The sequence below is a fragment of the Delphinapterus leucas genome, chromosome 3 (genome assembly GCF_059928025.1).
Source record: "Delphinapterus leucas isolate spDelLeu-1000000601 "Yukka" chromosome 3, BTC_Dleu_Yukka2, whole genome shotgun sequence".
In the NCBI taxonomy this organism is placed as follows: Eukaryota; Metazoa; Chordata; class Mammalia; order Artiodactyla; family Monodontidae; genus Delphinapterus; species Delphinapterus leucas.
In genome coordinates, this window is record NC_143131.1 from 49,597,724 (window position 1) to 49,619,671 (window position 21,948).

Below are 21,948 nucleotides of genomic sequence, written 5' to 3' on the forward strand. Positions count from 1 at the left end.
CAAGTTAGACAAAGGCCTCAGCCCTGAGACTTTGTTTTCATTTGTCCTAAGACCCAGCTCTTCTCTCTTTTGTCTCAAGAGTAGCCAAGGCAGGAGGCATGCCAGGACTGACCTCAGAGGGGATCCTAGCAAACAATATCATAAACTTAGGGTATTTTCCGCAATGTACCTGAGCCTAAGAAAGAGAGACTTCTTTTGTCCAAATAGAAAACATGTGAAAAGTGCAGGTTTGTTGTTGTTTTGAAGAATTTGAAGAGCAAGGTGTTTTCCCTGGGACTCAGTTTCAAAATCAACAAACTGACACCTGCCTGAACAAGGAGAAATGGAGTCAGCTCTGTCACCATCCGTCCTCAGCAGGGCTTCCGAGGTCCCTGCCGTCCCAGACTGCACACAATGCCCTTTGGTCGTCACCCCAGGTGGCAGGAGGGGAAGGAAGAAAGGTCACGTTGTTTGTGCAGTTGGTTGTCTTACTGCTGCTGGGCTGGTAAAAGTGTTTTTCTGAGAGTTTCTTGTTCATTTGGCTTTTAAATACTCATTATGCTTCTCCTTTTTTTTTTTTCCTGAGGGATGAGAGAGAAGCAAACTTTCCACAGTGTTAACTGTCATGGATTTTTCCTCCGCTGTACAATTGGGTGGCAGTAAGGCAGTGTTAAGAGGCGTGATTTATTTATAAACATATCTGGAAATATTTTTAAAATAAAAAATGCCAAGGGTGGAGCTGGGTCAGAGCCAAGTCATGAGAAATAAGATGTTTATTTTGGAAGTGGGCATTAGCACCCTCCCACAGGTAGTTTTAAAGTAATTCGGGGTCAAGTGAAAACATTCTGGTTATACTTACTTCAGTTTTAGATGCAGAAGCGTAGATTCTGGCTTGCTGGGAAGCTGATCTGAGTGGTTCTGTGCTTTGAATATAATCCTGTTTTGTAGAGTTTCTGCAATGAATGCTGACCAGGCGGTCTGGTATTTAAAGAACGGCTTCGCAGTCTCCATGGCCCCAAGCCCTCACCTTTTCTCCGGCTTCCTTCCCGTTATGCTGCCTCATCCCGGCTGGGACACAGGCAGACAGTGGTGGAGACCGGCCGGGGACCAACAGAGGATGGGGAAGTCATTAACACGACTAGACACGCCCTTCCTAGGTTCAGTCAGCCACCTTTCTATTCTCTTTCTACTCTATTCTTTCTATTCCATTCTAGTTGGGAATGTTTCTTCAACTGCCTTAAGCAGGGGGTAGCGAGAGGATGTTTGGTCAAAGGGCATCGAGATGGGAACAGGAGAATCAAGGAGAGGAAATAAGGGGCCAGAGATAAAGAAATAAGAGCTAGGAGGAAAGAAATAAATAGAAACGAAGATGATGAATAATACCAGGTACAGAACAGACAGGGAGCAAAACGAAAAAGGAGCAAGACACGGAGATTGTCCTGCAGAAAGAAACAATTCAAAAATAGAAAAATGTGAGAAACCTGAAAATAAACAAACTTAGAAGCCCATACAGGAAAGGAAAGAACCAAATGGAAGTAAGAAATAGAACCCCAAACAGGAAGGACGTCTGAATGAGAAATGTGATTGAGGGAAGAAACAGAGAAGCCTTTGTGGTGTGTTTGTAGATTAGAGGGAAAACCACAGAACAGAGGGAATCCAGGAGTGTTTATTCTTCACACCTGGCAAACAAAAAAAAATCATTATTTTTTAATCATAGAAGAAATATCTCTAAGAGCATTGGGCCTTTCATGCTATTGGCCTGTCTCTCACTCATCTTAATCCCTTAGGACTCTTTTAAAAGCATAAGGAAACCCAGCATGAGGAAAAGCACATTTCCATCCAGATGACTTTTATATAAAGTTTATTTTAAGGAGATAAGTCCTCACGGTACTTAGAGTTCAAGCTGGGTTACCTGTCCCCGGTGGTGAATTATCACGAGCATTTTAGTCCCTATAAATCCCAGGGTAAATGACAAAAATATCTTGACCCCCTTAAAAATACGGATAAAAAATTAAATAATTATTTGCATGATTCCCATTTCAGAAGGCTGCCTTACCATGAATAAGTTAGAGGTTGCCTTGTAAGTTTAAATAATTTAACAAATGGAGTAATAAAAAAAATTGTAAGTAAAGCATAAAGTGATAAACACAACACATACCCAGGAGAAGTAAAGATTAGATATTTCATTACTGCAAATTGCTGTTACTAAACATTATGATAAAATACCAAAAAGATACCTCTCTACCCCCTTCCATAACTTCAGGTTATTAATTTTATTCATATACAAGTAATTCTTGCCTTGTATGCCTCTCTTGCCCTGTTTCTCTAATGAGGAAACCAAAAAAAAAATGCAGTAGATAAAATGCACAAATTGGGGCTGAAGCAAATGAAAAAAGATATCAGAAACAAATAACATTATCAGCTTTTAGCCCCATAATAAGCTCTTATTTATTTAGACCCTATTAATTTGGAATTTATAATAACTCGATTGGGATCTGGGCAGAAATTTTCCTGCATTTAGCAAACCCTGTCTTGCTAAGTAGTGCAGAAGAATGATGTAAATGAGATTACAAAGGGAATGTTTGAAATAAATCTTGGAGCACTTCAGGCAATCTCTTATATATGAATAATTAATATAAGAATACATATCATTCTTATCCGGTAATTATCTGATAATTCAGAAGGAATTTATTAGGTCACCCTGCAGTAGGGAGGTGTGAGTTTATCACTAAATAGCTCTATGACCATAGGCAAGACATTTAGTTTTTTCATCCCTTACTTTTCTTACCTGTAAAATTAAGTTGATAATACCAACTCTGCCTAGTTTGAGGGGTTGTTATGAGCATGAAATAAGAGAATGAGTGGGAATCCATTTTGAAATCCATAAGGCATTCGGAAAATCTATTTTATTTAAAATGAATTTAAAATTCATACTTTCCACTAATTTAGTCTGACCTTCTCTCCAATAGTTTACACCAGTGAGGTTTTTCTCCTTACACAGCTTCAGCGAAAGGAAATTCCCTAACAAACTGATGTGTGTGTGTGTGTGTGTGTGTGTGTGTGTGACATACATATATATACACACACATATGGATATAAACATTTATCTCTCTTTCCACTCCTTCTACCCCAACAGATCTTTGGAGTCATTTCTGGTATTCTGAGTACACTAAATGTATTTAACATGGCACAACCTTGAAAGGTATTGTGTGTACTTGAAAGAGCCTAGGTGTTGGAGTCTGACAGGCTTGGGTTCAAAGTCAGGATCTTCCTCATAGGTGAGTTAGCCTAAACAATGATCTCTCTGAACCCCAGTTTCTCTGTCTGTAAAAATTGATAATAATACCAATTGTATAGGACTTTTGTTTTAATTTTTAAAATTTATTTATTTTTGGCTGCATTGGGTCTTCGTTGCTGTGCTCGGGCTTTCTCTAGTTGGCAGCAAGCAGGGGGCTACTCTTTGTTGTGGTGTGCAGGCTTCTCACTGAGGTGGCTTCTCTTGTTCAGAGCACGGGCTCCAGGCGTGCAGGTTTCAGTAGTTGTGGCACGCGGCCTCAGTAGTTGTGGCTTGCGGGCTCTAGAGCGCAGGCTCAGTAGTTGTGGTGCACGGGCTTAGCTGCTCCACAGCATGTGGGATCTTCCCAGACCAGGGCTCGAACCCGTGTTCCCTGTATTGGCAGGTGGATTCTTAACCACTGCACCACCAGGGAAGCCCCAATTGCATAGGACTTTTAATAAAGACGAGGAGAGGTAATGTACATTGCGCGGTGCCCAGCACAGAGCAGATACTCCAAAGTGATGATGATTATTAATATGAAACATAAGTTGTCTTGAAGTGATATTTGTATTAGAGAAAACACTCAAGACTCCTCACTTTGAATCTCTGGCTCCTATTACAACTTAGCTCCCAAAATATGAAGCCAAGTAAAGTCATAATCACAGTGTCCTGAAAAAATTTTTTTTTTTACACACAGACAACCCATATTGCTTTTGGTGAAATGTATGTTGCAAAGTATTAAAATACTGCTTCCTCAGTTCTAAGACACATGCTTTTTCACATTTGAATGTTTTGGAAATCAGAATGAGCTTTACAATCATTGTCAAAATAAACATGTCAACTGCCAGGTAGAGGAGTTGCTAAGAGGAATTATCATTTGCTTGTAATGGGTGAATTCAGCCGAATATTTCAGAATAAAGAATTTTCAAAGCTAAGCGATGTTGGTGTTTACGCTTCACTCCGATGCAAAACATCTGTCTGTCAAGCTCTTTCAAGAGAATCTGCTGCACTTCCTGCAAGATGTAATCAATTAAAGAAAAAAATTTAAGATTCTAAATCAGGGGTGCTACAGAGGTCAAACTCACAGGCACTTTTATGAAAATATTGCCTCTGCTTAGCAACAACTGCAAATGTTCTAGTGAATCCAAGAAATCTTTGGGATATGAGTGAAGACAGTGGGTAATTATATGAATAAAATGTACGCTATTTGCTGGTAAAAAATTGTGTGTATTGAATACTGCATTTTTTTCTCTCTCAGAATAAACCTGTCTTTTAATCAGACAAATTAATCTCTTTTCTTCTACTTGTCAGATTCAGCAGAGAAAGCTTCTCGCTTTTTAAATCACCTAAAACAGGGTTAAATATAATTAAATTTATACCTAAGATGTCTGCACTCTACACGTTATACTTCAGTAAAACTCTGAAAAATTATAGATACATGACCGTGTGCATTTAGCTTGAATAGTTGAAGATTTATCAAAATATAACCAGTTACAGTTTTCAAACTAGTAGATGCAACTGCTAATAGAACATACCTTCTCAGCTAAGTCCTAGGCACTCTACACATGTTATTTAATAACAGCTAGCGTTTATCCAGCATTTACTATGTGCCAGATATTTGCAAAGGGTGTACCAACAATCTCATTGAAACTTTGAGAGAAATTACAAGGTGGGTGTTATTGTTTTTACAATGAGGAAACTCATATTTAAGGCATATATAAGTTAGTTACTTATAAGAGGTCACACAGCTGGAAAGTAGTCAGGGAAACATGAGAATCTGGGCAGTTTGACTCCAAAGGCTTTCATTTATGTACTTCTTCACAGTCCTCTCAAAAATACACACGGTTGGGGCTTCCCTGGTGGCGCAGTGGTTGAGAGTCCACTGCCAATGCAGGGGATGCGGGTTTGTGTCCCGGCCCGGGAAGATCCCACATGATGCGGAGCGGCTGGGCCCGTGAGCCATGGCCGCTGAGCCTGCGGGTCCGGAGCCTGTGCTCCGCAACGGGAGAGGCTGCAACGGTGAGAGGCCCGCGTACCGCAAAAAAAAAAAAAAATACACACGGTAGGTTCTGTTGTCCTTATTTCACAGATGAGCACCCTAAAGCTCAGAGAGGTTAAGTAGCCTGACTGTAACACACAGCCTCTGTGGGGGAGAGCCAGGATTCATACCTGGGCCTGTCTCCAAAGACCCTGTTGGCTCCTCTCTAACAATGTAATGCCCTTCTTAGGGAGAATATGTTCTTTAGACGTGGTTTTCTTAACATCACAGTACTGGATAGTCTAAGAGTAGGAAGGAATAGGGGTGGGGAGGGTGGAGGAGGAATGAGAACAGAGGGAGCAGCTCCCAGACCTCCAAGGGAGTTGCCATTGATCTCTAATCTTAGCACTGCAGAAATTGGAACTTTCCTCTTGAAGTCACCTTGTTTAGTTGCTCTGACTGTAGATGCAGTTGCCAGTGAAATTCAGTTCACATCCATTGGGATATTGTACCACAAATTATCTGTAACTTGGAAATGCACTTTCCTTTCTCCCCATCCGTTTCCTAGTTTGCCCCTATACACCTACCCCTCTTAAGAGAAAAAAACAGAACATAAAAAGAATCCAGCACTTTAGGAAGTATATTCCTCAAAACGTAGAAACCTCCCGTGGGCATCTCTGTCATCTTGCTCAGAGGGGCCGACAGGAGTGGCCATGCTGTGCCCCTCAAGGCCAACCCGGAAAGTCAGGCCTATTTCAGCTTCCTCTCTGACTTGCTATTCATAAATTAGTACCAATCCTTTAGTTTCCAAACATACCAATTTTTTAAAATGCTAGTTTCAACAATAATTTATTTGGGGCCATTTAAATTGGCTGCACTTTTCTTTATTAGGAACTAAAAATTATGATTGGGTCCCCTCCCTGCCAGTGGAAAAAAGCTTCATTTCTTCCTACCCTCAAGATACAATAACGAACCAGGAACTCACTGGTTAGCGAGCACTGAAAATCAAAGTACTCTTTTAGCATTTTTTGCATTTGAGACGCCATGCACTGCTTGCAGCTTGAGAAATTTTGAAAGAATTCTCTAAATTTTGGGTTCTAGAGACAAAGGGGAAACAGATATTGGAACCATTTTACAAAATTGCAGACCTTTAATGGACTGCAGTAGTTTTTACCCAGAGGAACATGTACTCATTGCTGTGTGGTTCTCCATCAACGTCCCTGGTAATATTGTGTGTTGTAAGGAAAGGTAGTACTTTCTGATCAGCATCGACCTAAAGAGTAAAAGTTAAAACTTTAAAAAATTTTCCATGAGGTCTTTCATTAGAAACTTTTATGAAGTAAAAGGTTAAAAAAAAAAAAAAAAAAAAAAGACTTCCTCAGTCCACGTGTTTTGAATGTTTGCCTTTTAAATTGTGGGTTAAGGGCTGTGTCATTTTCTTCTTTGTGTTCGATTTCCTTTTCAGCTGTTACATAGCTACATGTTTAGCACCTTTGGCCATCAAGAAGGTTGAAAAAGAAAACAAACTACCTCTCAGGATTCTAGTTATGGGTCTGTATCCCAGTCCCTGTTAACTCAAAGCTCCACTGATGCTAGGATTCTGAGGTTAAACCTCCACTCACAAGAGAAGGGGTCGGATAGGAAGCGAAGACAAGAAATTATTATTTTTTTCATTTTATTGAAGTATAGTTGACTTACAATGTTGTGTTAATTGCTGCTGTACAGAGAAGTGATTCAGTTATACATATATATTCTTTTTCATGTTCTTTTCCATTTCAGTTTATCACAGGATATTGAATATAGTTCCCTATGTTACACAGTAGGACACTGTTGTTTATCCATCCTATATATAATAATTTGCATCTGCTAATCTGAAACTCCCAATCCTTCCCTCTTCCTTCTCTCTTGGCAACCACAAGTCTGTTCTCTATGTCTGTGAGTCTGTTTCTGTTTCATAGATAGATTCACTTGTGTCATATTTTATATTCCACATGTAAGTGATGTCATATGGTATTTGTCTTTCTCTTTCTGACTTCCTTCACTTAGTATGATAATCTCTAGGTCCATCTATGTTGCTGCAAATGGCATTATTTCATTCTTTTTTATGACTAATATTCCATTGTATATATATGCACCACATCTTCTTTATTCATTCACCTGTCGATGGACATTTAGTTTGCTTACATGTCTTGGCTATTGTAAATAGTGCTGCTATGAACATAGAGGTGCATGTATCTTTTCAAATTATAGTTTTGTCTAGGTATGTGCCCAGGAGTGGGATTGCTGAATCATATAGCAACTCTATTTTTAGTTTTTTGAGGAACTTCCATACTGTTTTCCATAGTGGTTACGCTAATTTACATTCCCACCAACAGTGTAAGAGGGTTCCCTTTTTTCCACACCCTCTCCAGCATTTATTATTTGTAGACTTTGTAATGATGGTCATTCTGACCGGTGTGAGGGGGTATCTCATTGTAGTTCTGATTTGCATTTCTCTAATAATTAGCGATGATGAATACCTTTTCATGTGCCTGTGGGCCATCTGTATGTCTTCTTTGGAGAAATGTCTGTTTAGGCCTTCTGCCCATTTTTTGATTGGGTTGTTTGGTTTCTCTTATATTGAATTGTATGAGCTGTTTGTATCTTTTGGAAATTAAGCCCTTGTCGGTTGCATCATTTGCCGATATTTTCCCCCAGTCCATAGGTTGTCTTCATTTTGTTTATGGTTTCCAAGAAATTATTTTTAATTAAAGAAGTGGAGTCTAAAAGCAATGGTTATGAAAGTTGAAAAATGCTAGACTGCCCAATGCATTTGAATATTGGGAGTTGTAATATGAATGCGCCTTGTCATAACTATTTCAGTAGTTTAAGCAATCATCCACCCCCGGCAAGACCTTCATCTGGTCACTAGACAGAGAGGCCCAACTAGACTCTGGTATAAAGTTCCTATTTAATAAGGTCGTCTGTTTTTGAAAACCTGTGATGGGTTTAAGTATCCTGGGGCAGAATTCCTAGGCAGTCCTCTTTTTTAGGAGAAGCGGAATCTACAGAGCATTGAGAAACATGAAATACCAGTCAGTAAGGGCCTCCCTGGCTACAGCTGTGTTGATGGGGGATGAACAGGGGTGCACACCACAGTCTAAGGCTGTGTTTACACATTTCCCATATTTAGAGCTAAGTTCAAATGCCTGCCTTGCCATTTACCAATCCTGTGATTTAGGGAAAGTTACTTAACTGCCCTAAGCCTCACTTTTGTCATCTGTAAAATGGGGATAACAATGCTCACTACCTTATAGGGTTGTTGTAAGGGCCAAATGTATGTAAAGCCTTTTAACACAGCACCAGGCACATCACATATGCTAACGAAGGATTAAAATGTGTTTCTATCCTTTCATTACTTAGGTCATTTTAACTGTAACAATTCACACCACTTGGAGTTTTCATGGGTAGCAGGAAGCTGTAAGTTCTGCTCTGGGAAAAGGTGCTTTCTTGGCTTCGCATTGAGGAGTTTAGGAGTTAGAGTGGCCTCTCACACCTTTCAGGCCTTGAACCTGTCTGTGGGGCTCTGGGAAATGCAAAAGGGCAGAGGGAGCCGGCTACCTGCGGAGGACAGGGAAGCATCAGCCTCACCCTTCATCCTCAGCCTTCTCAGCCCCCTGCCCTCAGGCCCTTGGGCCTAGGACTGTGTGTGGTCAAGGAGGGTGGCTGGCAGTCTGTGTGTGAGGGCAGCCAGCTGGGGGCGGGGGCATCAAGAGCTGCGTGCTGGAGACTGGCATCTACTGGGGCTGGCATGGTTGGCTCACTCCAGGCCTGGAAGGACACACCCTTTGGATCAAGTACGGGAAACTGGGGCCCAGAGTAAACACCAAGCCTAGCAAGGAGGCCCCCAAGTCCCTTCCCAGGCCGACTCAGGGATTTGAGCAACTTCTCCCCCACCCGCTCACAGGCCGACAATGGAACTCACAGAATGGGGGCCTTCCTTCCTTCCTTCTCCAACAGACCGCAGGCCTGTTGGTCAGCAATAGCCTCAGGGAATTGTAATCCTTCTGGAGAAAGAAATCACAGGCCAGGGCTGCAAACAGGCAGTTCAGTGAAAACCTATTCAATTCAAGGAGTGCCTGCAGAGTTCTGTACTTAGCTCTGCTGCAGAGAGGGGAGGAGCCTGGTGGCTGCCCTGGACACCAGCCCGCTTTGGCCTTTCTCTTCCATGGAGACTACTGCAAACCTTCACCATTGGTAGGAAAAAGACCAACAACCCAATAGAAAAATAGGCAAGGATATTGAATTAAGATTCTCCAGAGAAACAGAACCAACGGGATGTACACAGATACATAGAAAGAGATTTATTCTGAGGAATTGGCTCATGTGATTATGGAGACCGAGCACTTCCACGATCTGCTGTGTGCAAGCTGGAGGCCCAGGAAAGCCAGTGGTGTAATTCAGTACGAGTCTGAAGGCCTGAAAACCAAGGGAGCTGATGGTGTTAATCTCAGTCCCAGAGTAGAAGAATATGAGATGAGATATCTCAAGTCAGGCAATAAGGCAAGAAAAAATGGATGAATTCTTCCTTTCTCAGGCCTTCAGTGGATTAGATGAGGCCCACCCGCATTGGGGAACATGATCTACTTTACTGAGTCCACAGATTCAAATGCTCACCTCATCTGGAAATATGCTCAGAGACAGCCAGAAATGATGTTTAATCTGGGCACCTCATGGCCACTCAGGTTAACCCGTAAATCTTTAGAGGGCAATTCTGTCCCTACACACGTTTCCTACTGTGAGCCGAGAAGTATGTACAAGAACTGGTTAAAGAAAGTATATTTCATAATGGGGTGGATTTTTTTGTGCTGATGTGGAACCATCTTCAAGATAAAATGTTAAGTGAAACAATGTGGCTCAGAACAGGGCATGGAATATCTCTGAAAGGAGGTTCAAGAGACAGGTCCCTGGGGTTGCCTCCAGAAAGAAGGGCTGGAGGGCTGGGCTGCTGGGGTACAGCACAGACTTACATTTCACTGTATATGTAAACTCTTGGATTTTTCAAAATCATGGTATGTGTTTCTTTTTTAATTTAAAAAATACTCATTTTTATTTTTTTAAAAGAAAACCTCCATTCTCTTCTACCGTTTTAATCCTGCAAACTTCCCTCTCATGCTTAACCGATTATCTTGCCCTCCAGTAACAGAAATAAAAACCTCAGTGAGAACATCTTCAAACTCCTTCACATTTTCTATTCCTTTCCCAGTCCCTGGATGTCCTCCCCAGCCTTCCCCAAGACCAAGCCTCTTTTTGCTGAATGCTCAGCCCCTCTCTCCCTCCCAAGTTTTTATCATTGATGTTTAAATTCACCAGAGTCCCCTAAATCTTAAACCACTGCCAAGCAGTCACCCCTGCTTCTCTTTTCCCTTCTATGGTTAAACTTCTTGAAAGAGTTGTCTACACTGTTCCTTTCCCCGTGCTCACTTTACAACCTGGCTTCTGCCTTCACCACCAACGCCCCCCCACCCCCCGTGAACTTGCCCCTTCAAAATCACATGACCGCCATGTTGCTAAAATCACTGGACATCTCTTCTTGGGCACCTACAGCTCTTCTTGAGCACACTCATCTATTCCTTCAGCTAGCTTCAGTTACCATGTCTATATCTTTAGTCTAGACCCCTCAACTAATTAACTAACTAACTAAAGAACTAACTATATACTGGTCATGTACTTTGGGTGTCCCACAGCTACCTCAACCTCAGCATGCTGAGACCTGTCTCCCCTCCAGTGTTCTCTCTCAGTGGACGGCTCTGTCATCCATCTGGTTGGGCAAACCCAAAACCTGAGAGTCATCCTGTCTGTCACCTTCCCCGTGCCCTGATTTCCCGTAGCCAACCTTCCAGTTACCCTATGAATCTGCCCCCTCTGCTACTGTCCTAGTTCAGGCCATCGTTTTCTCTGTATCATTACAACAGCTTCTCCCTCAATCAATTCTCCACACTCCCTGCTGTAACCCTTTTAATGGGCAACGCTTACCCTCAGGATAAATTCCAAATTCCTTAACATGGTTACAAGACTTTTCATGACCATTCACCATGCCTCATTCACCAACCACCCCCCTGCATTCTCAGATCCAGCCCTACTGATCTTCTTGCAGTTTTTGCATACCCTGTTCTTGTTCACTCTGAGTCTTTTGAATATGTGGCTCCCTCTAACTGGAGGTCTCTTTTCTTCTTCTTGTCTCCTTGATAACTTCTACTCATCCTTCAGGTCTCAGCTTAAAGCTTTCTACTTCCAGAAATGTATGTAATTGTAATTGTTTGTTTATGTAATGTATGTACTCTATGTAATGTAATGTATGTTTATGTAATCTATGTAATGTAATTGTTTCTTTAGTTCTGGTTCCTCCACAAGATTGAAATTTTTTTATATAAATTTATTTTATTTTAACTTTTTTTGGCTACATTGGGTCTTTGCTTTCTCTAGTTGCAGCGAGCGGGGGCTACTCTTCTTTGTGCGGTCTTCTCATTGCGGTGGCTTCTCTTGCTGCGGAGCACGGGCTCTAGGCGCGCAGGCTTCAGCAGTTGTGGCTCGCGGGCTCTAGAGCGCAGGCTCAGTAGTTGTGGCACACGGGCTTAGTTGCTCCACGGCATGTGGGATCTCCCTGTACCAGGGCTTGAACCCGTGTGCCCTGCATTGGCAAGCGGATTCTTAACCACTGTGCCACCAGGGAAGCCCAAGATTGAAATTTAAGATGGAGTTTATGCCCTCGTAGAACATCACTCTGCCCCCTGCCACAGTCTTCGGCACATAGTATGTGCCAAATGATCATTGCATGAATTAATGAAGGCACCATCAACACTCATCTCACAATGCATTTTAACAAAGAAGCGTAAATGGAGTCTGGCTGCTTTTGTGGAATCATTAGGGGCAAATAGCTTAGCCAGAAGTACCCTACAGAGTTAAAATTACAATTCTGACTAATTTGTTAGAACTGTCCCTCTGGTGATATTTTAGAATTTATAGAAATTTTGCAATAGTACATGACTTCATCTTCCTTTTTAAAACTGTGTGTGTGTGTGCGTGTGTGTGTGTGTGTGTGAGAGAGAGAGAGAGAGAGAGAGAGAGAACAACTTTGCCAAATTGGCCTTTGTAGTCTAGTGGTTTGAACCAGAAATCTGTGAAAAGATTGTTCTTTAGGAAATTGTCCAAAAATTATCCTGGAGGCAAGACTAAAGTAACTGTGTATTTTAAAATGTACTTTAGGGACTTCCTTGGTTGTGCAGTGGTTAAGAATCCGCCTGCCAATGCAGGGGACACAGGTCCGAGCCCTGGCCCAGGAAGATCCCTCACGCTGCAGAGCCACTAAGCCCATGTGCCACAACTACTGAGCCTGTGCTCTAGAGCCCGTGAGGCACAACTACTGAGCCCGTGTGCCACAACTCCTGAAGCCCATGAACCTAGAGCTCTTGCTCTGCAACAAGAGAAGCCACTGCAATGAGAAGCCTGTGCACGGCAACAAAGAGTAGTCCCTGCTCACCGCAACTAGAGAAAACCCATGGGCAGCAATGAAGACCCAACGTGGCCAAAAATAAATTAATAAATTAATTAAAATAAAATGTACTTTAGTGGCAGCTATAGACAAGTACGGTGTGTATTGTCTAAGAAATTGTAACATGTAGATACCTGAAGTGCATTGTTGAAATAAAGCTATGTATACATTCCAAGGCTCAGGGCTGACCAGTGTCAGAATTAAGAATGTCAGTTGTTGGCAGAAGAAAGTGTTTGGAAGCTAGAAAACATGGCTATTTTTCTCTAATTCTGAGAAGTGGGGGATAAAATCAACGAGCATGTGAATCCAAGTAGTCTTCAGACAGAATTTCTAGGAGTGCAGTCAGAGTGAAAGCAAAATTTTTAGAAACTAAAAGAATTAAACATCAAGTCGAATAAATAAATAAAGCAGGAAGAGAAGTGGCATCTGTCTAGTTTTTAAAAGAAGAGACCTAAAATCGTTAGTTCTTAGCAGAACTCATGGAATTCCCAGTAAGAGGACGAGAAATCAAGAAAACATAATGAATGCTCACAGTGAAGTATCAAAGCTGTTTTCTTTTCATTAGATCCAGAGCTGTAAAGAAGTACCCTCAACCAAATCATGCTCTCCACCTCCAGCCTGGCCCCTCGCAGGATCTCTAGACCCGGAGCTGCATCCCCTCTCACCTTCTTACCCACACAGAACTGGGACTCCCTCCAGCCCCCCCAAATTCTGGTCTGAATCTTGTCAATTCTTACCACTTAATAGCTCCAGGGTCTGTCCACAGACACTGGCCTGGTGCAACCCCTGCTCCGTCTTCCACCTGGCCTACGGGCAGGAAGGTGCCTCTGTGCTGTAGTGATCAAACAGTGGACTCAACAGATGGACTGCCTGGGTCACAGCCTGGTTTCAGCACTTGCCAACCAACGTTGGTCCAGTTGCTCTGTGTCTCAACCTCCTCTTCTGTGAAAAGAGGGGGTGATAGCCTCTAGGTCTGTATGAGGATTAGAAGAGATAATGTGTATGAAGTTCCTAGAACAATACTTGGTCCATGGTTTCAATGTTTCCATAAACATTAACTACCATGACTCCTTATTATTTCCTCACTTCCTTTCTTGCCACCTTTGGATCCATTTTCCTGGAGTGATCATTTTCAAATAAACTCTGGTCCTTCACCTTCCTGCTGAGAACGCTCGCACAAGTTCTCTGTGGCTTTGAGGAAAAGCCTGAATGCTTACAGGGGCTTCCGGGGCTGGGCGTGGTCTGGGCCCCATCTCCCTCTCCAGTCCCATCATGCACCCTCTCCCCTGGTTCTCAGGGCTCCAGACACTCTGACCTTCTTTCGGTTCTTCAAACCCTCTGAGCTTCCTCTCACCTCAGGGCTTTTACACAAGCTACTTCCTCTGCCCGGAATGCCAACTCATCCTTCCTGTCTCGGCTGGAGCCTCATCACTTCCTCAGGGAGACCTTGCCCAGCCTCTCTAACTAGGTCAGACCTCTCCATGGAACCCTGTATTTCTCCTCCATGGCACTTCTCAGAGGCCTAATCTGACACGTTTTTGTGTGGTTATTAGATTACATCTCTCTCACTGCTACAGTGGAAGCTCTGTGAAGGCAGAGACCATGTCTGTTTTTCATTTATTCCAACCCTCAGAGCCTAGCATTGTTCCTGAATATAACATGGAGGTGCTCAACTAACGTCTTTGAAATAAGGAAGGAGGGAGGGAGGGAGAGGGAGGAAGGAAAGAAGAAAGCACACCCGGGCTTCCTTGCCTGTGCTGGAGGCCTGCACTGTCTTGAGGATTTGCACAAGGAACCATCTCATACCACAAGGCCTGTGTACTTTTCCCACCTCCCACTGCCTTTGATTCACTAAGGTGTCTAATTCAATTCCAACATTTATTCTTAGGAAAAATGGCCCTTGCATTTAGCATAACTGTGTGACCTCTGAATGCCATTTGTGACATATCTTTCCTAGTACAGACATTTGGTGGTCCCAAGAAAGGACAAGGTGATACATTGCAGAGGAAAAACTTCCACCTGAGGAGATCCAAATGGGGTTCCTTGCCCAGCTCATCAGCTGCCCTTGGCATTTCTGTACCAAATTGAGGGGCAATCTGCATAAGGAGTCCCAGCGCAAGCAAAGGCAATGGGAAGAAGAGAATGCGGGAGGGAAAGTCTTCCCTCAGCCACCATTTTAAACCTCCTAGAGAAAGCACTAGAGAATGAAAGTAGGCATAAACAAAAGGAACCCCTTCTCTGAACTAAAAGCAGAGGAGAGGGGCATTCCTCCTGCTGCTGTGACCGAACAAAGATGAACTCCAGAGGAACCAGAGGAGAAAGGTCAAAGTTAAAAGGAATGTTTTGCCTTTAATCCACCCCCATTCTTGTATGAATGAGGCAACTGAGGGCCAGAGAAGTAAAGGGGCTTGCCTGAGGTCCCAAAGAAGCCTGGATTCTAGAGGGAGTTTGGAGAAGGTAACTGAGGTTGATTAAGTGACTAGCACTTGGAGCTCCTACACACCTTATAGGTGCTTTGCTCTGATTACATCCTTATATAACTGTATGAAGTCGTTTCATTAAGTCCATTTGATAAAAATATTTAAAGCTCAGGAAGGCCTGGCACAAAGATGAAAGCTGTTCCATAGAAACATTTTGAGACTGACATTACAAAGTACCCTGATCCTGATTCTGCACCTGAGCCCCCGTATCTATAGGGTGACCACATTCTCTGGTTCACTTGAGTCAGTCTTGGTTGTCCCAGTGTCGTTAGTAATAGCACCTCTTTTCTCTCTCAAAAGTGCCCCAGGGGGGATAATAAATTTACTGTATGCTCACTCTACTATCTACAAAATTCGGATATTAATATTACCTGCTCATGGGAATCAATGGGATTTTGCACATCAAATGCATGGCATCTGGCACATAGTAAGCACTCAGTGGATGCTAGCTATTATTGTTATTACTATTGAATATAATTAGGAAGCCATCTGAGGAGGGGGCAGCAGGAGTGAAGACAAGCTTTCCCACTTGACATTCCCATCACAGGCTCTGTGAATGACGTTCCCATTCCCTGGAGCTGTGCGGTGCCAGCTTTAGTGGCTTCAAACTGACCCCTCGCGGAAGCGCCAGCCATTCTAGACTAGAGGCCATGTGGAGGCATCAACTCTCCCTCTTCCACCTCTGCACCAATCAGATTCACTGTCTAGGACTTCTCAGGTCACATGGTTGAGATTGAAGTTAGTTTTTCTTTTACTCTAGAGCCCATATTTCTTAAAGGGAAATTGTCAAGTGAAGAATCCTAGGGTGTCCCCTCCCTTAGCCCCAGCCCATGCTAATTAAGTGAGCGCCTTAAGGGACTTGCCTCCTGTTCAAGATTAAGAAGTGGGTGTGAATATTTTCCTCTGACCCCCTTAAATGTTCTGGATTATGGTAATAAAAATGCTAAACTCTATTGCCTCTCCTTGGAGTGAAGGCAGCTGAAAACTCCTCATTCCCTGAAGAACGTAATTGTTGATTCTTAATTGTTGATTCTTGTGCGTCTAAACAGGTGTTCTTTAGATTGCTTTTTGTAACGCCTTTTCACTGAAAAGATCAATTTAAATGTTGCTTTGAGCTAATCAGTGATTGCTTCTCTATTCATCCAAATTTATATGTTTGATTCTGTGTACTAGGTAAGATATTACCTTCAAAGTCTATAAACTTAAATAAGGTGGGTGATTTTTACTTTAGCTCTTTTTCCTCCTCTGTCTTACATATTTTGTGCAAAATATGCATATATTTCTTTTATTAGTTAGAAATCTAGTTTAACCCTATATTTGAACTTCCAGAGACATCTTTATCTGTCCTACCACACCAAGCATGGGTGTTCAATCAATATTTGTGGAAAAGATAAATTAATACCTTAACCTGGATTGCAAACAAATTGGATTTGTTGTCTCTAGGTGTTTGAGTCCAGGAATTCTTTAAATATTGTCCGAAATTTCTCGGGTCTGCATCTGTGTTTATTCTGTTCTCTCTGCCTAGAATTTCCTCCATTTCATCTTTCTCCTTGGAAATCTCACTGTTCATTCAAGGTTCTCTATTAAATGCCAATTGTTCCATGAAACCCAGCTTGCAATCTCCAAACAAATATCATAGAGTCAGTCTCAGAACAGAAGAGCTGGAAAGGATCACGTCTGGGTTTCCAATCCCCATAGCACTCTGGGCCTCTGTGATCTTATCTGGTGGGGATTTCTACTCTAACTTCAGGTACCCATTTTGAGCATGTGAACTTCTTAAGATGAGACAGAGGGTATACTCTGCTGAATCACCTATGTAGACTTAAGAGAGTAATTACTTAATGGATTATGAGTTTACAGTTTTAAAAAGTGACTTTATAAAAGTAGGGTGTACCTGAACATAGAAATGATTAATGTGGCTTTTCAATCAAGTTCTCAAAACATGAAACTCTGGAACTTAGAAGTCATCTATTTGGACTCTCTTTCACATGTGAAGAACCTCTGGTTCAAAGAGTCCTGGGTCTTGCTAAAGGTCACCTGGCTGGGGAAGACCAGAGTTCAGCCAGCAGATCTCCTGAGCGCTCTTCCAGACATTTCATCAAGCATAATTTAACGTGTATCAGTTTATCCTTGAGTGTAAAGTACACTTCATGATTGAATATGGTAACTGGCTAACTATTCATAGTTCCCGCACTCCCTCCCTTTGGGTGCCTATTTCTAAGCAGCAAAGTTGTGGTTCAGTGACTTCTGTCTGGATAGTATGAAAACAGGGCGCGCAGCCAATTTTGATGAGCTATTTCCCTGAATTATCATGCCTAAGCAAAGGGTCCTAAACCTGCTGTTCGACACTTATCATTGGATCTGGGGGATGGGCCATACACAGGCATATCATCAAATAGCTGGAATTTTATATTTAAGATTGTCAAGCAGTGAAAATTGTCATCCTTAGAAATGACTGACAGTTCGTCTGCCTCATTTCTGCTACACTGAGTTAGGTAAAGAAAAAAAATCAACTTCAGTCTTTGTACAGATTTCTTGCTGAAGACACGTGTGACAGGACTATAAATTTTCACCAGAAATTGATGGGAGAATGGGCACTTCAAAGCGCCTGAAAGACTTTGCAAAAGGTCCCAATTACCAGAATGCCTCAAAAAATAAAATTAAACAAATGTTGCAGTGGGAATGAATCTTGCTGGGAGTGCTGGGTTGTTGGCTGATTGCCTGGGGAGAGTGGTGGCCAAGGCTTGCCAGCTGGCTGACCCACATGCCTCTAAAGGATGCAGTCAGCTTACACCTTGGCAAACTATGATTTTGATGGAAGTCTTAGAGGTCAGCAGACATTCTTCCTAGTAGAGTGTGTTAGATCAGGTCCTTGCTTTTATTTGAGTACAGAAAATATCCTGATGGCCAGGATTAGTAGGATCAAGTCTGTACTCTGCTTCAAATGAGAGTCCATTCCTGGATCAGAATAGATATATACCCTAAAGGTGACACAGGATGTAATTGAGGGTGGCACATTTGTCTAATCCCCAAGTTAAACCAGTCGTGCCACTGAAGCAAACCAACTGGCTCACCAACCACACATCTTCCCACAAGTTCCACTGAACAACCATTTTTTTTTCAAATTCTGAATTCCAAAGCTATTGTAATACTATCCTATCATCTTATGTTCACTCATATTCAACCATGTGTAGTTGTTGTTTTGTTTGTTCCTTTGTCTAGATCTGAGGACAGGGATCAGGTGTAAACATCCTAGTACCCTGCCCCCCCCGTCCCCCCACAATGGCTAGCTTAGTGCTTTTCACACAGAGACACTCAATGAATGAAAGAACTGCAAGAGAGCTTCCAAATTCCAAGGTCCATACTGAAAATTACAGCCATTTGAAAACTTTTTAAAAGTTGACAAAATTTCTATGTCTCCCAAATGGATTTTTTTTAATTTGCTAAAAACTGCTTCTAAGAGTATTTATTTTTTAAAAACAAGCATGCAAAAATAGAAAAAATACTATGAACAAATTTAAAAGAGAAACACAGACTGGGAAAAGCATTTGCAAGACTGTAGATGTAACTAACAATGGGGCAGTATTCTTACTATGTAGAAGTGGACAAAGAACATGATTTGGGAATTTATAAAAGAAGAAATGACTGTTTAGCATACGAAAGCATTTTCTTCCTTACTGGTAACCACAGAATAAAAATGGCAGCCAGATACCTCTTTTCATCTATCAGATAAGGAAAAATCAGAGTTGTCCAGGACGTTGGTGATTTGACATGTTCATACACTGCCCATGGCAATGCAAAATGAAACTACCTTTCTGGAGGACAAATTGTCAATATATATTTGAAGGCTTAAACATTTGACCTGAAGAAATTCATCCCAAGAAAACAATGAAATAAGTATATAAGGATGTATGTACAAGTAAACCGGAAGATCCTAAATGTTGAACAATAGGGGAATAATCAAATGAAGTAAACTGTATCCATACTATTAGTCATTAAACTGGTAAAATTTATATCTATTAATTGGAATAAAAAGATATTTACAACATATTAAGAAAAGTATGATCAAGTTTTTAAAAAACATTTTATATATATACACATATGTTTATATATGTATACACAAATATATATGTTTACATCTGCATGATAGACGTGATTTATGACTTCCTTAGAGTTGTTTTTATATGAAAGGATTGACTGGCTTAGCTCTCTGATAATAAATATGAGGATTTTGTTCAAACATAAAGTTTTAAAAAGCAGAGATTTTACTGAGCTTAACAGAGGTTTGGACATACAAAGGAGTAGAGCAGAGGATTTGGAAGAGAACTTCTACAGTGCTTGCATGATTAATGATGAATGCACTGATTGTTTTTTCCTTGCCAGAGATCAGACTGGGTTAGGTTTTTAGACTTAAATATACACATATGAATGGGGAGATTGGATTAGTGAAATCTAACAAGGCTCCCATGCTTTAGATTTACTGCATTCAAGCATATACAGGCAACCCTTGACTTACACCTTAATTGGATATTGGAGGATTATTGAAATTGATTGTACAATTTCAAATATATGAAGGAGGGGAAATTGATGGAGAAGTGAGTTATAGTAAGAGAGTAAGTGAGAAAAAACTATAAAGGAGAAAAAACGAAGAATCTGTTTAATACCATAGAAAATTATTTGGTGGAGAATAGTTTAAAATTATTAAAGTTGAATATAGTAAATCAAATTAGCTTTAATATTTTGTGAGTATGTGATCATGAAAAGATGGACTAAATGACTAGCTGTCTTTTTAAGACTATTGGTAATAGAATCAATTATAGTTCATTATTAACTGTATTAACAGAAAATTAGACTTTACTAGCTCCAAGAAATATGAGGTTGTTATAATAGACTGTGGTCCCTTATCAACATATGTAAAACTTGAAGCTTTATAAACCAGCTCCCTTCACAGAACTAAACTAGATTAGATGATCAATTAATGGCTAAAATGTTATATCACTTTTTGATATTTCTCGTCAAAAACTTAAATATCCCTAATTCAACTTGTGTGTCTATTTGCGTAATATAATTTGGTCATTATGGGTTTCATTTCGATTGTCTTTATATTTGGGGTACTTATTATCTTTTCGCTCATCCACTGGGAATTCCAAGTACCAATTTTTGCTATTAAGCAAGTCACTAAGGAGCTTCCCACTGAGTGCCTTAATTATTGTTAATTGAATATTGCAAATGGTTTTTCAGGATCACCATCTTGGCAATCCATGTGGCATTTTTCTCAGCAAAAAGTGAAGCACCAAGAATTCCTTCTACCCCTTTCCAAAATCAAGTATCAGTTGTAACTGGTTTCCATAAAAAATTAGTCTCCTCTTTTCAAACGTCAGGTACGTATATGCTTCATATGGCACTTAGAATATGGTGGCTGCTCAGTGAATATTAAATGACAGCTGTCCTTTTAAATAGAATGATTCCCAGTTCCAGTCTGAGAGGGAACATCCCATTTTGCTTTCCAGAGCTCCCACAGTGCGTCTCATCCAGCATGGCGGACCTGGTACTCCAGGAAAGAGCTCTTCCATCGTCATGCATCAGGACCAAGCTTTCTAGGATTTTTTGCTATTCTGTAATCAAAAGAAGAAAAATAAAGTAAATAAAGAGCCTCAGAAGATCTGAGGATGTCAGAAATGCTACAGGCAAAAAAAGCGGAGAGCAGAAAAATCACTGAGCCAGGCTTCCTGTGTATTTCTTGCCTTACAATGCACAATAAAAAAGAAATAAGGATTTTATGATCTGCCTTTTCAGCTTTCAAACTATGTCTCCAATTTTGCTGGGGGCTGGGGCCTAAGGATTTAGTGGAATGCAGTTGTGTTGGAGGTTGGTTTTATCTACATAAAATCTTCCCTTCTTAATTTTTTGTTTTCTTGCTTGCTCAGTGAAATCACAACCATTGTTATGAAATGAGGACCAGAAGAAGCCTTGAGACATAATGTAGGTCTACTTCCCCATTGAGGTGGCCCATAAGTTATCAAAAAAAGAAGAGAATATCTCTTTGGAGGGACAGGCTTCCACAGGCGGCTTGGCTAGTAACCTGTTAGAACACAAATGACACTTTCTGCCAGGACTTTTCCCTTGTATTTAGCCACTTGCTATTAAGTCTGGCAGGTCTCAGGTTTCGAAACAAATTCAAGGCCCATCTTTTTTTTTTTTTAAATAAATTTATTTATTTATTTTTGGCTGCATTGGGTCTTTGTTGCTGCGCGCGGGCTTTCTCTAGTTGCGGCGGGCAGGGGGGCTGCTCTTCGTTGTGGTGTGCAGGCTTCTCACTGTGGTGGCTTCTCTTGTTGCGGGCCCTAGAGTGCACGGGCTTCAGTAGTTGTGGCACATGGACTCAGTAATTGTGGCTCGTGGGGGTCTAGAGCACAGGCTCAGTAGTTTTGGAGCACGGGCTTAGTTGCTCTGCAGCATGTGGGATCTTCCTGGACCAGGGCTCGAACCCGTGTCTCCTGCATTGGCAGGAGGATTCTTAACCACTGCGCCACCAGGGAAGTCCTCAAGGCCCATCTTTAGCAATTTCCTAACTTTGAAGTTTATGTACTCTGCGGTGATAATTTTGCCCTGGCTTTTAATTGTCTTATTCTTAGGAAAATAAGAATTTGCCTACATTTCTCAACCATTTGATACTTGTATATAGATTTTGTAAGTCACCTCA